We start from the raw sequence: 16,602 nt of genomic DNA, 5'->3' as shown, positions 1-16,602 counted from the left end.
TTATGGCTGCTCAAGGTTTCCAGTAGTGTTTTACTTTTAATTTGACAGAAATTAATAAGTATAAGGAGAAAGATATCATACATCAGCACTCTACGGCAGTCGTGTCACACTGCCTAATTCGTTAGACAATAAGAATAATCTACCACTTCCAATTTAGACTCAGTAAAATAAACACATGTATATTAATGATTTTAAAATATTTCTGTTCAGTCAAGCATGTCTTCTTTATGCAGAATAGCATCAGATCAATAATTAGTTGCCATGCATTTTAATAACAAGAGTTTTTGGTTAAGATTGTTTCTCATAATTTTGCATTTATGTTTGACAAGTTCAGGAACTTGTCTTCTTTGAAAGGAAAAAAAATTAATGCAGAAATTACTTCTCATTGTATTATTGCTTGCCAAATCTAATATGTAAATACCCAGTAGAACTCCTGCTTATGTTAATGGAGAGAGGATCATAGAAATCTTGTAGGCAGAGTCTATTTGTCCCACTTTGTTCCACACATTAGTATTCTCTATGGTGCTTAATTATTCAGTGTTTTAATTTTAAATTAAAAATAAATACTGTACATAAATGATAATTTGAGTGAAATGATAGGAAAACATTGTTACAATGAAATAAAAGAGAAGCTCCCTTATAGTGTTCTTCTGCCCCAAAAAAGTATTGTGAAGAACTACTCCTTATAGCTCCTAAATTTAACTCCCTGCCATCAGTGTGGATCTGAAGAATACTTATCAGTGACTGGTTATAATGTGGAAAAGAAAGCCAGCTGAAACCACTGTATAGCCGAAGGCATAGTGAACTTATTATTTAATACTGGATTTATTACTTCTGTGCACATTTTGTGGAGTATGAAGATTGTCACCTTTAGTTACAAAATTCATGCCTGGCATAAGAGGTAGTTTTTATATATGGGTTTTCTTTTGTCCTAATGGCTTTTCTCAAAATCAGTCATTAATGGCAAGCTTGGAGCTGACAATTTTGCCAAGGTTTGGCTGACCTAGGAGGTTGCTTTAACTCTAGTTTTGGACATCACAGTGGGCTGTAATACCAGCCTGAAACAAGAGGAAGCTTTTATCTCCTGCACAGAAATGTCTGCAGAAGTGACCTTCCTCTAGAAAATGGCTTTTCCGTTTACACTAAACAGAGTGGTTGACAACAGAAATAATTTTCTAAGGAAAACGAAGTGCCATTGATATTTGAAAGACCTAAAAACTGACTCTTAATTTGATCACACGAATAAGGAGCCAGAAGCATCTGCTTTCTAACGCAGTTTTGATTTCCTGGCACGATTGACAGAGGTAACGGATGATGATTACTACCATGAGGTTGTTGCACCAATACAACCATCCTAATCATCCTGCTATTACAATTACAGTGACTGAAATACGACATGATCTCAGTAACAAACTTTCTCATTTTCTATACCAATACAATGAGAGCAGCAGAGCTTTTTCCATCTTTGTTTTGAGCACAGTACTGAGTTAGTTGTAGCCTTCTGTGTCACACTGAAAATAATATTAATTTGGGTCACTTTTTGCTTAGAAATTGTATTTTAAAAGGTATTAATAAATTATTATTTAATATAACAACTATGCTATAGGTGGGAATGTAGCTGAATGCAACCAGGTGTTAAATTGTATTGAAATATCTTTACTTGCTGCTAGGTTTGAGAGCATTTTAAAAGAATCTTGTCATATAAAAAAGGCTGGAACTAGAAGGGCCTTTATAGGTCACTCTCATGATTTCAGAACATTCACCTGTAAGTTTAGAAGATAAATGCAGGTGCTGATTCCTTTTCAGAGTTTTCACGTTCTTATTCCACAGAGCCACGCTTGTGCTCAGGTGACAGCACTGTTACCCAAGATACATAGCCACCACACAGAGCTATGAGTAATAATCTAGGTGTTAAACCTCTTGCTTCCATCCTCCTTTAAACTGCAAACCTGTACTCATTTGTAGCAGCAAACCTTATTACACAGTTCTTTTGTTTCTTTCTCAGGTACCTGACTTCACCAGCTGGCTCCACCTTTCATAACCAGGAACCTGCCTCTTTCTCAGGCCAGGTCTGTATTAGTTACGCTGGAAGGCTCTATTTCTTCTTCTTCATGAAGACAGTTTTCTTTGCTCTCTTTAAATTAGAAGCCATCTTTTAATTTTGCTTTGCTATGGTTGACATCCTTCGCTTTCCCAGATTAGCTTGGACCTTCTGTAGCTTGGGGCTGGACTGCACTCTAGTTCAGTCACTTTCCACCTCATTCCTGTTTAACACATTCCATTTCAATCACATTTTAAAACTCAACAGCTTGTTAGTGGCTTTTGTATTTACTGCATTTACTTTGAGGAGTTTGGAAGAGGACCTCAGCTCTGGCACTACACAAACCACATAAAATCACACATTGTTATTGATAATACAGTTCAAGTGAAAGTCTGATTGTTGCATTGTTAATTTACAATGGAAACAAGCAGGAAGCCCTATCCCCTGTTGTTACTGGTGCTCAAATCATATAATCCTGTACATTTACTTAAACTCCATCTTACAGGCAGTTGTATTTTTTTTAGGCTCTACTCTTAGTGGAAGCCTGTTCTAGAGCATCATAGCTCTTATGATTAGAAATGTTCTAATTTCTAGCCTAAATTGATCCTATTTATACTTGTTGCTTTAGTGCCAGCAATCACCTGTAGCAGGTATTTTTTTTCTCTCTCATGGGTTTCCCATATTAAACTGTTCGTTGACTGCAGTAATTTTCCCTCTTTCTCTTGCTTTCACCCTTCATCTCTCCTGTCTCCATTGTCATTTGCACCTGCCAGTGTTTTTTGTTCTTGATTCTGAAGACCAGAAATATTCACACTGTTTCAGAGGTGTATGTGGTAGTGTAAGTTCTTTGCATTTGGAAACATCTTCCTGGATGCATCCTAAAGTTGCATTTGCCTTTTGACAAGTGCATTATAGTGACACCTCCCAGTATCTGCAGTCATCGGCAGGCACAGGCTGATAAATTCAGCAGCTACTGTGAGTAAGCCGGGCAGATGCTGGCTGTGTGTGAAGGGTGGGGATGTAAATATTGTTTGTAATAAAGCAACACTTAACTCTTCACTTTGAAAAAGTATCAGTCAGTTCTTATTGGTAAATTTTAATAGTTTGTAGGCTATAATTTAATAATGAAGAGCTGGGAATTCTAAGTGAAGCAGAAGACAAGAATCATAGAATAGTTAGGGTTGGAAAGGACCTTAAGATCATCCGGTTCCAACCCCCCTGCCATGGACAGGGACACCTCACACTAAACCATATCACCCAAGGCCTCATCCAACCTGGTGTGAACACTGCCAGGGATAGAGCATTCACAACCTGCCTGGGCACCCCATTCCAGTGCCTCACCACCCTAACAGAAAAGAATTTCCTCCTTATATCCAATCTAAACTTCCCCTGTTTAAGTTTTAACCTGTTACCCCTTGTCCTATCACTACAGTCCCTAATGAAGAGTCCCTCCCCAGCATCCCTATAGGCCCCCTTCAGATACTGGAAGGCTGCTATGAGGTCTCCATGCAGCCTTCTCTTCTCCAGGCTGAACAGCCCCAACTTTCTCAGCCTATCTTAAGCAAACCAAAATCCATGACAGAAAAAGGTTACTGCTTGAAGTCACATTATCCAAGCATTATTTTTTATCTAAATATGTTATTCATTTATTATATAAGGCCTTGTGATTATCTGAATAAAGATTCTTCCTTCTGTGCTGGTAAACGAAACAGAAAGGTTTACTTGAAATGTCGAAGCATGAGATACCGTATTATTTTTTGCCATCTTGTTAATGGCAACAAGGTAATTCTCAGCATAGGAGAACCACATTTCTTCACTTGGAGGAAAATTCAATAAAGAAAGGGATAGAAATAAGTCACTTACCTTAGTAACATATTCCTGTTAGCTGGGGCAGCAAATCAATACCACAGGGCCAGGGATACAGGACATTAATAATCTTTTCTAGAAGTTAAGACAAGAATAGCCTTTTCAGTGGTACAAAACCAGGGATATAGCTGTGTACTAACAGAAAGATGCTTAAAATTGAGATTGGAGCTGTGTTTAGTAGGTTAATTTTTATTTCATGGAGAAAATATAATCTTAATTACCAAGCAGGGTAGGACTTTGGTTTTAAAATGAGTTACAGAAATACATCATATAGAGCTGTGTGCATGGGACCAATGACCTGGCAGCTATATCTTGATCCTGTCATTAAGTAAATCATTGATCCTGTATGTTTCAATTCCTATACATGAAACCTGGGTATGACACTTACCTTCTGTAAGGTACTAACAGTTACAATCAAGCCTCATCTATGTGTAAGGAATTGAATAGCACATTCTATTATACTCTATGAACTGCAATATTGAAATAATACACCAAAATAATTTAGTTATGCCCAAATGTGATTTTATTCTGACACCAGTACTCATGTGGAATCTACTGGGGGAGATAATCTTGATAGCTGTCAACATAATCTATAACCACTGACCACAAGTACCATTCCAGTTTTGCTGTGTAGGCATGATGTCTTACCTTTTACATAGCATGTAACGTAACATATGATAAAGTTTAGTGGGATATTTGCATTTAAGAATAGGCTTAAGACAATTGTTCTACGTTCTACTACAGATGGAATATGGTGGCCTTTTTCATATACAGTCCAGAAGAAAAAGTGGCAAATGATACATCTTCCTAGAGAATCTCTAATATCTCCAATACTAGAAATAGACTGGATTGATATTGCAAACAAACTATTGAAAATACATATGGTTTTCTATGAAACAAGATCTCTACTGTGGTTGAGACCCCACAAAAAACTTTGGTTTATCTTTTGTTTTGATATAAATAAGCTGGGAATTCATGAGGTTGCTTGGGAGGCTAAAACTGTTCAACAGGAACAGGGTGGTACTTTCTGCTTTGCATATGCGTTTCCACACCAAAAACCTGTAAAGCTCCAGACCTCTGCACCTTGTTAGGGATGACTGTATTCAGAGAAAGGGCTATGTGAATGTGAGCCTTGAGGTTTAACATGAATGTTTGAGAAGTGTATATTCTAGAGAGTTGTTTTTCCCTCTGTCAAGAAAAACCCCATTAGACCCTACAATATATGTTTAAGCTCAGAGCCCTGCAAAGTCAATTTCTATGGAGGAGTGAATGGATTGCCATATCCCTTCTGCAGTTTCAATTGAAAGGCCTGATCACCAAACAAACTCACACTTTGGGCTCTGCCGTGGGTTCATTCATTCACTTGCTAATTATGCTGTCTGGTGCTGGTGATTAGGGAGGAGGAAATAAAGGCAGAGTTTGACTGCGGATCTCAAAGTGAGCTTTCAAAGGTGACGATTAGAGAAACCGTCTTTTGAATTGCAAACTTGATATAGAGTCAAAGAACGATTAAATCCAGATCCAGGAGCTTTGTTTTGATTGAGGGACATTTCCAGCTGCAGCTACACTTTGCAGGGTTATGTTTTAGCCCAATCAATATGCATAGCGGGTGGGCCATACAGAACCCATCATATCAACTGCTTACAGGGTTTGAAGTTTGCTTTCTGATCGAACATGCATGTTAAACTTCAGAAAATCTGCTGTACCGAATCTGTGAATCAATGCTTTTCAAATATCAGATGTTATTGAAGTCAATAAATATAAAGAAATCGTGTTATACTATATAAAGGATAATAACAAATTTTGGCAATGCTTTAGAATAAATGTTCTTCTGATATTATTCCATTGCAGATATTTTTACTGAGAGGAAACTCTGAAATTTTGAAATGGTAAACTCTTCCAGGAATGGAAAAAGAGTTATCAATAGGAAGCCCAAGATCCAAAATCACAGAGGTAAAATGAGAACTGAAGCCAACTTAGAACTCGCAAAAGAAGTTAAAACAAACAGTGAGGTTTTTAGCCATCAAAAGCAGATGACAGCAAGGAAAAGAACAGTGAGGTTGGCTTGAGGGAGGATGGGTTTAAGGTTGGCATAGATGCTTTCCAAAAATGAGATGATTTTGTGCCTCAGTGTTCAATTTGAACAATGGCTCTGAAATTGGATGGGAGAAAACTGGCTTGATGGGAGTGAATTTGGAAGGATGGAAATGATGCCTTTTGAGGTAGAGGTAAAATTCAAGCAGTGCTCTTTCAGGGGATGTGCGTCACAGTAGTCTGAAGGAATTGGCATTTGAAACTGCATTTCTACTTGAAGGATATTTAGGACTATGTTAAAGTAGGAGTGGTATGAGAAATTTCAGACATGATTCCTATATTTAAGACAGGAAAAAAACTGTAATCTAGTTAAATGTAGGCATATTAGCGTGACATCAGTAGTATGCAAGGCATCAGAGTGCTTTTGGAAAGAAGAGTAATCGAGAGCATAGCAAATGGCAGAAGTAGGATAACATACTGAATAGGTTTACCAAAAGCAGATTTACTAGATTAACTTGATAATCTTTAGATTATCCTGATCCCTTTAGACAAAGAACATGGCAATAGATGTGATGTATATACACTGTGAGAGAAGCATCTGACACAGAGCTACACAGAATTGTTTGACTGGAAAAGATGAAGATTAGACCCGAAATTGTAAAAGAAGCAGAGACTGGCTAAAGGAGATAATAACAGATGATGGTGAAAGAGGAAATACAGGTTAGAGGGAGCTAAAAGTGGAGTTTCTGAAGGCACAGTCTGGGGACCAATATCACTTAATATTTCCATTAATCAACTAGGCACAAAAAGAATAAGAACCTGCTAGAAAAATGTGCTGATGGCTGAAGGTGGGGGGGATTGTCGATAGCAAGGAGGCTTACAGCATACAGAAAACCAGGATTTCCTCAGGGACTGGAGAGATATAAATGGGATTACATTCAACAGTTCAAGTAGCAAGGTCAGGTAGCTGGGAACTAATGACAATTTCTAATATAAGGTAAGGCTTGTCAGTTGGGCTGATACAGAAGAATTGGGCATATATTTGGCACTGTATCAAAAGAAGCATTTCCAGTCAAGCTAGGAAAAAGAATCATGCCCTTTAGAAGGCTTTAGTAAGACTTTTTCAGCAATGTGCTGACCAACTGTAGTCACCTGGGTTTGAAAGAAAGAAATTCAACCTAGAGCAGGAGCAGAAAAAGGGGGAATAGGAAGCAGAAATAGTTCAGTGAGGGAATAGGGATCAGAAATGGTTCAGTGAGGGAATAGGGATCATGCCTTAGCATAGGGAAGGCTGCAAAGAACCGCCTGTAAACACAATAGGAGTGAAGAGGGTGGTTTTAAGCTTTGACAGTATTGTTACATGAACAAATAACTGTAAACTAGTAATCAATAAGTTACCCTATGTTTTAGAAGAGGGTTTCTAATACACGATATGAACTTCTGGACAAGCCTTCCACAGCAGCAGTGGGGAGAACGCCTGTAACTAGTTCTGTGGTGGAGATGGGTACACGTCTGAGGGATACAGCAGCATGTCTGCATGCTACAGCAGCAGAGCAGGCTCTAGGACCAGCATCCCTTTCTCATTCATTCCCATCGCCCTGTTCTCATTCATTCTGGTCCCCTTTTCACGTAAATCAGTTTCAGCTTTGACCCTGAAGTCCCCTGAGGTGAGCCCTCAGCACTCAGCTATCCAGAACAAGGTTCTGACACTTCTGCTGCTTTGGCAGACAGTGGTGGCATGGAGATTCCCCAGCTTTAGGAAACTGGGGGAGGGAGAAATGTTTTGCCTGTACCTACCCCTTCAGAACTGAGAAATGAGAGAGAAGCAGTCAACTTTACTGCATAAAGATCCGAAATGGAGCTGCTCATAAATAAGAGGTGGTTTTCACCAGTTATTCTTTCCTAGACAGGCCATCATTATTTTAATCCAAAGTGTTTAGCTGAAAATATTGACTTCTCATTGGCAAAATGAATACTGTTCCATCCCCCAGCCATTACGGTTTCTGTGTTTCTGCTGCTATTTTTTTCCATTTCCCATATTGAATTTGTGTAGCAGAATAAAATAAAAACATTCTGGCATTTTCAAGGAAATCAGATACTTCCCATGCAAACTTTGATGGAAGCCCTGAGGCTGAGGAGCTGGCTGCATCCGGCTGTGTCCAGGCTAAATTTGCTGCCTGGATCAGCAGGGACAACGCCTGAGCATCTCAGACCCTCCAGACATTCAGGTGACTACTTCTAAAAGGAAAACGTGTTTTATAGCAAGCCACGTGCTCTGGGTGGCACTGAGTTTGCTCTCGCAGCAGTTCTGGCTGACCTTGATGCAAGTGGTGCAGAACGCTGAGACGTGGCTGCCTCCACCCTCCCTTTCCCCCCCTTGCGCTGCGGAGGCACATGAAAATTGACCACAGCCTAGCCCTAAATGTCTTATTTTTAACTTTTGCCAGACAACACGTGCATCTAAGGCCAAGCAAAAAGAGCCGGCGAATGGGGTGTAAGTGCTTGTCAATGTCAGACCCAATCATTGTCAAATAGGGGCTGGATTCTGCAGCTACGCTGCATGCAGTGCTCCCATGGTTTCCTTCAGTGGTGCTCTGAAGGAGCAAGGAATGCCTAGAGAGATGGGTAAAGGCAGACAGACATAGATATAGACTGACAGTATAAACCCCCAGATGGAGGTTACTTGAATTTACAGGAAATTAAGATGCTGTACTGCTTAAGAAAGAATTCCATGATCTCATTAAGTCTCTTTTATGTCTCCCTTTTTATTTTATCCTCCACCCTCTTATAAAGAAACACATTGTGTTCTTCGCAGATCAAATCAGAGGAAAATTGTCTATGGACTAAACGAAATGTTTGCATTCTTTTGTACTAGTGCAGTCCTTCATTGAAGGCTTGTGTTTTTTAAAGGAGAAGCGAATGCAGTAGGACATAACAATGCCATATATTCTAACTTGGTCTTGCAAATCAGGACTTTTTAATATTTTCCTTTTAAATAAAAATGCCGTTTATCATTATCAAATGAAGTGTTAATGGAATCAACTCACGCACAAACTCATGCATATATATATATATGATATATACATAAAAATATATCCTTACTGCAGAGAATGATCAAGCACCTTGTCAGCAATCCATATTATATTTGTTAATTTGATTCCTGCCAAAAAAATCACTTAAGTGAGACCTTCTGATTTCCTTCTTTAACGCTTGAGGCTCCTTTCATCTAAGCAGTGTTTATTAGCCTATTTCTGAAAATCAGCATAAGCACAAGCTATATTTAATCTTTTCCTTTCATGTGCTTTGCTCTATTTTTTTTTTGTTAATGTGCTTTGTTTTTAATTCCAGTGTAAGAATTAGAAATTAAGCGATGGTCAGTGTTAAAAACCCCACTGGTTCAGATAGTGACAACTGAAATGATAACAACTAAGGGGTTATTATGTTAATTTATATTCTTTAGTGGAGACTGATTCTTGTTTAATGCCAGGACTGATGGTAATAACAGCAAGAACAGTATACTTACCTGAAGACTGATACTGTGACCTGGTGACTGGGGTTTGGAGTACAGCTTCAAAACTCTGAGCTCTACCCCTAGTCTTACCAGTGTTCCCTTCTGCTATCTTGAATAGAAGACTTCTTGCCCCTGGGTCTCCATCAGAAAGGTGGGAGGAAACTTACTGAGCGCCTTAGTTAATTTGAAATCTGTACATTAAATGTGCTATATGACTAAATATTCCTGTAAATACTTTCACACCAAAAAATGAATTAAAACCCCAGTAACCAACAAACTCTGTAGCTCCCAGAAACCAGGTCCAGTTTAATTTTATGTCAAATTGGTGTACTTTTTACGAAGCTGGTGGATACACTGATAGCTGCATGGAAGAAATACTGCTTTCATTCCTGTCACTGGGATTTTGCCACTAAGATGAATGTGTCCAGGATTTAACTCATACTTTTCAACAGCTAGGCTAGAATAAGGCTGACTGGAATGAGGTAAACTTGCCATTGTGTTCAGTCAGAGACAGGTCAGGACTGCTTATATGAACTGATTTGTGCGTTCAGTCGCAGTGTGGAGATACCCTCATTCATCAAGTGCTTCACCTTTGACAATATTAGAGGCAGATTTTATCAGCTCGAAGGAGTTTCCCCTAACAGGTTATGTGGTGACAGGTCTTGTCATTCTCCCAGTTCTGCAACCAAGGATAAAACACTTGCCGGAACTAAACTGTCATCTCCTGTAGCGTTTAATGAGTCTCCTTTAACCTGAGGTAAGGTTGTGGCTACAGATTTATATAGGAAGGAACTGTCCTTGCTGGACACCCCAAAAATTCCTACCAGGAAGGATGAAACTCATTTCAAAGGAAATTGTGGTAGTGAGATAGTCTTAATAAGAATGATCCTAATCTGAGAGCTGGAGCAGAAAGATACCGAAAAAGGAACAGGTAAGAAAAAGCTATTTTGGGTTTTCTTACCCTTTTTATTTAGAGAGGTGGGTAGCCTCCGGTTCAGGACATGACTTTGTCTCCCTTAGAGGAAATCCCTCACCTTCCCCATCAGGCAAGCAAGGAAAGCAGTGGGATAACTTGTTGAAATTTAGAGACTGAATCCACTTCAGATTCTCTGAGAACCCCAAATAAATAAGGTCTGCTTGAGCCACTCAGTTCAAACACATTAATGAAAGACGTTATACCTCACAAGTATCACTTGCATTTGTATACATTGGGAAACAGAGTGGATAGTAAATCTTCTTACTATTTATTGCTCTGCCAATATGTATCTTGGCAATATTTTAATATATGTGTTCATGATTATGAATTTTATTTCTCTTCAAAGAAGCCAGCTCCTTGTACTAACAACCACAGCTATAACTTGATAGACTCCTCTTTACCTGGCCCGCCTATAGAAATCTCTAGGGAATTAGAATTCTCATTAAGTGCACTGGAAAGCAGAATTTAATCAAATGTATGCCAAAGCTCGCTGCTCAAAATATGCAACTATAAATTGCATTTTTGTAGAGTTGCTGAAGTCCTACAGTGACCACTGAAGTCTTTTTTATTTATCATACCATGAATACAGAATGGATAAAATTAAATCCTCCGTAATCAATGGCTCCGATTTACATGTGTTACTTGTCAAAGTGACTTTCTCTGGTCCCTGCAAAACGCTACATAATGTGACATCTCGCAAGGCTTCAGGAACATCCTAAGACGAATCTGAAAGATAAATATTGCAGTTTTGAGTCTTTCTGTCATGACTCAAATAATTTTAAAATTGCAGAGATGTGTTCCTCTAACAATGTTAAAATTGTTCTAATGCAGGATAAAATGGTAGTTTTAGTCTCAGTAATTTTGATAGCAGCTTGTAATTTCCATGCACTCTTTACAATTCTCAGATCAGGAAAGATTGCAGGAGAAAACGTTTTCAATGGAAAATCTGCTCTGCTGCTCATCTTCCCTGTGAAGAATATACCCAATATTTAGAATCCAGGCAGGCTTTTATGAGTTGTTTGGTGTTGTAAGTGTCAAAGTTAAGACCATCAGTTTGGATCGGCATCATTTCTGGAGCCTGTTAAAGGATAACTATGGGCCCACCTCCTGGTTTCTCCCCAAAACATACTTTTACAAACACTGATGTGCTCATTTGTACCTATTCTGTTTGGAGCCACTTACCAGCAGGCTGGGAGAAGTTTGAGAAACATGAAAGGGTAGAGTGAAAAAATTGTGTTCTTTAGTTCTGCTTTGTATTGTCCCCTAACTGGAAGAGCTATGATTACCACAGAAGGGGTTTAGAAGAAACACTTGAAAAGTAAAAACCCTCAAAATGCAGGTACCTTAAGTGTACTGAGGCCTGATGGAGTGCTGTTGATGTGTGTGACTGTCATTAAGTACACTGCACTGGCCTGTTGGGTGATAGGTACCACTGTGATCCTTCAAGCTGTCTTTGGGTTAGGGTGCTCTTATGACTGTAGCTGTGATGATATGACAGAGGGGAAGAGCAGATATTTTCCAAATAAACAGATCAATAGGGAGGAACAAGGCTGTTCTTTGGGCTCACACGCGGGTTGGAGGAGGACCCCTCTGTGTATAAAGACCACTGTGACATCTTTGCAACAAGTCACGTTGAGGTCTCACCATGAAAAAGTGCCTACAAATGTTAATGCCATGTCAGGCTGCACACCTACGGTGGTCTATCAAATCCATGTTTATCCTTTGACTGAGCTTGCAGAGGATACATTTGGGAAGCTACAAGGCAGCCCAGGGGAACCTCTGCATGGGCATTTTGGCACATGTGAAGAATGGTGCACAACAGTACTGCTCCAGGGAAAAGTCAGGGAAGAGTCTGAGCAGCTCAGGAAGGAAGAGACCTGCCAACAAACAGGAAAACATTTTGACTTTATATCCAAGGGGACAAACTGGCAAATCATCTGCTTGTCACGGTTTGGACTGGCAGCCCTGTGTGTCTCTCTGTACCTTTGGGAATCGCCTGGGTTTCCTGTAAGATGAAGGGACAGTTATGCTTTATGTCAGTGGTACGTAGAGCACGTCTGCACCCCTCTCCCATCTTTTATATCCCCATAGCAGTAGGGAAAATAACCCTGCACTTAGAGACAACAAGGAATTTGTCCGCAAAGCAACGAGAGCAGACTCCACAAGGCAGAGTAAAGGACCAAAACCGTCCTTCATCCTTGAGGCTCAAATTATGGGGAAATGCAGTATCAATGCCTATACCTGGAGGGAACTGGAACTGGGGAGTGAGGATGTTTTTCACATTGGTAAGGGGATGAGTAATTAACACTAATTACTTATGTTTGACATTGAGAAATGTTTTGTACCTGTGAAGCAGATTTTGAGAGACTTTTTTTATGGGAGGTTTTTTCCCCCTTCCATTCAGTGAACATCCTGTGTGCTAAACCCTCTGGTGACTGAGTGAGGCTGGTGGGAGACGGGGTTAAGATCAGACTCCCCCTTTCTTTGGCCCTTTCTCATTCTCTGGCTGCCAGGACTGGCTCTGAGACACAGGGCTCTAAATCAACAAGCCTAAAAAGGAACAAATCTGGCCTAAAGCTGCCTGTGCCTTTACACCCTCAACCCTGTTTGAAGCAAAGCCCAAATAAACACCTTCGTTTTTCAAAGGCAAATCACTGGAGCACCAGTACTGTAGTATCCCAGGGGCCAGCTGGACTGAGCGCGCAGTGCTAAACACAGCTTTTCTGCATGAGATCATGTCTTTTTAACTCATTCTCTCAATTCTTAATGTCTGAAATTCTATAATTAAAAATCAAGACAAGTGGAGAACACAGACATTTGAGCTAGAAACTGATAAGCCTCCCTCCCCACTTAAAACTGGCATATATATTTTGTTCTGATAAAGAGCTGTTGGATACAGCATCACCTCAATTATAATGAAACAGCAAAGAAATTCCACATTGGGAAAGGTTTTCTGAGGGTATATTCTCACTTACTGCTGAAGATTAAAAATAACCTTCTCAAGCAATAAATTGGTTGAGACAGTAACAGGACCAAAATCATACTGAAATCTATGTAATGAAATATTAATGCAACCATGTTAAGCTGGGAAAATAATAAAAATTCATTTTGCAGAGCTGCATAGATCATATTATGGTGTCCTGAGCTAGCTAGATTTTAATGTGCAGTGCCTTTGACTTGTGTCCTGCTCCTATATACGATTCCTATTAGCAGAAAAAATGACCAAATTCTCAAGCCATGTAGCTGCTTCAGGAAAGCAAAGAAACCCTGTTGGAGTACATGGCAGTAGCTCTCCAGAATTAGAAGGCGTGTTGCGAGTGACACAAAGAGAGCTGTCAAGTACCTGGTGCTTTGCTTTCCTGCTCCACTAAATGGCCATTGTAGAGCTGCAGCAGACATATGGGGAAATTTTATTTCTAGGGCAACATTATTTTGCGTGAAACTGGAATTAGATAAAACCTAGGCGTAAAGGTATGTTTGAATTTCTGTTAGTGCTTGATCTTTGTATGCCAAAAGGACCTCCCTTGGATACTCGAGTCTAGCTGCGGGCTTTCTTTCAGGTCCTGGAACCTGCAGCTTTCAGAAGTCGGGCCAATTTAAATTGTGTAGATTTTGCTGCTTTACATAACCTACTTGAATTGGGGAGGTTTAAAAACCCACAAGGTAAATAGGTACGTTCTGCATACACCAGTCCTACTGGCTGAGGCGGTAGTTTTAATGTCACACAATCAAACAAATTGAGAAGAGGAAGCCTAGCAAGGTCTGGCCAGGTGGCATTAACCACACAGTGCTTTCCAGAGCAGAAGGGGTTGCTGATTCACTGTCCAATCAAGGTAACTCCATTTTATCGGCGTCCCTCATTGTCCAGCTTGTGTCAGCTTCCTGACACACCACAAAGCAGCTCCTGCATTATTAGCAGTGGCCATAGCTCAGCTGGAGGTGGCTGCATTAAGCTCACAGATGTAACAAGGACTTTATATGTTCCATTTCGTGCAGCAGGTTGTAAGGGGGGTTATGATCCTTGCAGTCAGATGGGCTTCCTGTGACCAAGAAAAATTACTCCTAGAGACACACTTGGGCACACTGAGGCACTGAACAAAAGACCACTGAACCGAAGAGCACAGATAGCTTTCCTTGGGAAGAGATGGGCATCTCCAGGGTGAAATGGCAGTCACAAGGCTGGAGCAAGAGCAGCTGGAGCAGCAGACCTTGCCACAAAGTCCACATCTGGTGCAGCTGGTGGAGAGGCAGAGGCACAGTACCTCCAGAAAGTCAACGCTAGAAGCAAGGCGCTGAGCTGGAGATGGGGTCTTCAAAGGTGCAATGAAACCCACAGGGACTGGCCTCATGCCATGAAGAGAAGTGAAGGACCTGTAACCAAGCTGCTCTATAACGAAGGCATGTAAATACCAAGGGCTTGTTCTAACGGCCTGAAGAAGTCCTGCTCCTCGCCTCGGGCTGGGGTCTTTCTTAATGCTGGGTGGCCACTGCGTTTTGAGGCTGAATTAACTCTGGGTGTCACTACCATGCACTTTTTCTTTCCCTAAGGCCTGAATACTCTAGGTGTTTGCTCCCCTTGAAGTGTCCGCGGAAGGCTCAGTCAAATCAAATGCAGAGCTGCTTTGCTGCCTCTGTGCCAAGGATAAGAAAGCTAAAACATATCACAGCAGCTTCCTGGGCTAGCCTGCCTGTAAGCATCACCTCACAGCCAAGCTCCCTCGCTGCACAGACCTCGTTGGCCACAACTGTGCCTGTCCTTTTGCTATATAAGCCTTGCAGACCTGCCATGGGGACACTCCAGGGTGACTGCGGAGTACTGGGTGCGTGTGCCCTGGGGCAGCGCCTGGGCAGGCTGATCCCGCAGGATAAGTACAGAAACAGAGCAAAGAGCATAATCTGTTTTAATGGATCCTTCTGCTGCTGCTGAACAGCTCCCTAGTTTGGATTACTTTTGCTGCAAGCACGATTAGTCAGCAATTGACAGGGTAGGGGGTCTCAGTGGGGAGTCTGTAGCTAGCTAAGAATATGAGCCAAACAAACATCATTTTACAGCTTATTGGGAGAAAAACCTGCAGAGAGCAGAAAGTTTGTCCCTCACTGTTTTCCTGGGTAGGGGTGCAGTCTTGAAGGTGATGAGACAAACACTTGAGGATGGCTGATAGCGCTGAAGTGCAGCATAAACAAGGAAATGAGGCTGGATCCCAAGGCATAGGGAGAAAAAAAAGAGACCTGCTAAAGACAGCTCAATATCAGAGAGACGAAAAGCTTCCTGAAGCCATGTGAAGCCACTAAAACAAGCGTCTGAAATGCTACACAAATGGCTCTCGCCTCCTTCCACCTGAAACAATCAGGCATGTTCACAAAATGCTTTTTCAGTGTCTGCCTTTGAATAATGAAACAGATTACAATGGTCAGTAAAGTTAAGCCATTAAGAGTAAATCAGTTCTGTTTCCATCGGAAAGCAGCCTGGATTACCCTGTAACGCTGAAGCCATCTGTAGTTCCCACATTGATTTTCTTCTCTGCGGCACCGAACATACAAAATCAGCAGGTGCCTTTGAGTGCTCTTTCAGCCACATGGAGAAAATAGATAAAAGCCCTCTGGGCCTCCTGTATGTCTGTGTGCAACCTCACCTGTGTGACACCTGGCTGTGCCCAGCACAGAAATAAGCACAGGCGAGCTTGGCAGCCTGCTGAATCGGCATATTAGCCGTGGAGGAGAAAACACTGCCAGGAAGCAGTGACCTGCCTCTTTTCTGCAGCGCACCGGTGTGCAGCATCCCAACAGCAGTGGCTTTGTTTTGTGCCAGGCACCTCTGAGACAGAAGAGACTGTGCCCAATTTGGTGGGAATAAAAAGCAACCTCTTCTTTTTGTTATTGCTGTTCTTGTGGAAGCGCTGCTTCCCCTCATCCACCTCAAAATGCTATTTTTGCTTTTCAGGCAGATAAAATTTTGTCCTTTTCAAGAGAAAATACCTGTTTAAGTGCCTCTGAAGGCACAGCAGCTTCTTCACTGTGCCTGATGTTTCATTGCCCCTGACCCTGCCTTGAGCAGACAACAGCACAGAGCTGGTTCCATCTGAGGCAGTCTGTGGCACCTTCAGCAGCTGGAAAACCCACTGGCTCCATTTTCTCAATTGAGCCAAGTGGCTGAACAGCACATGGCAGTTCCTG

This window comes from Pezoporus occidentalis, unplaced genomic scaffold (genome assembly GCF_034315485.1).
Source record: "Pezoporus occidentalis ecotype Australia unplaced genomic scaffold, CSIRO_AGI_Poc_V1 ctg25, whole genome shotgun sequence".
Lineage (NCBI taxonomy): Eukaryota > Metazoa > Chordata > Aves > Psittaciformes > Psittacidae > Pezoporus > Pezoporus occidentalis.
Note: the sequence above shows the minus strand (reverse complement) of the source record.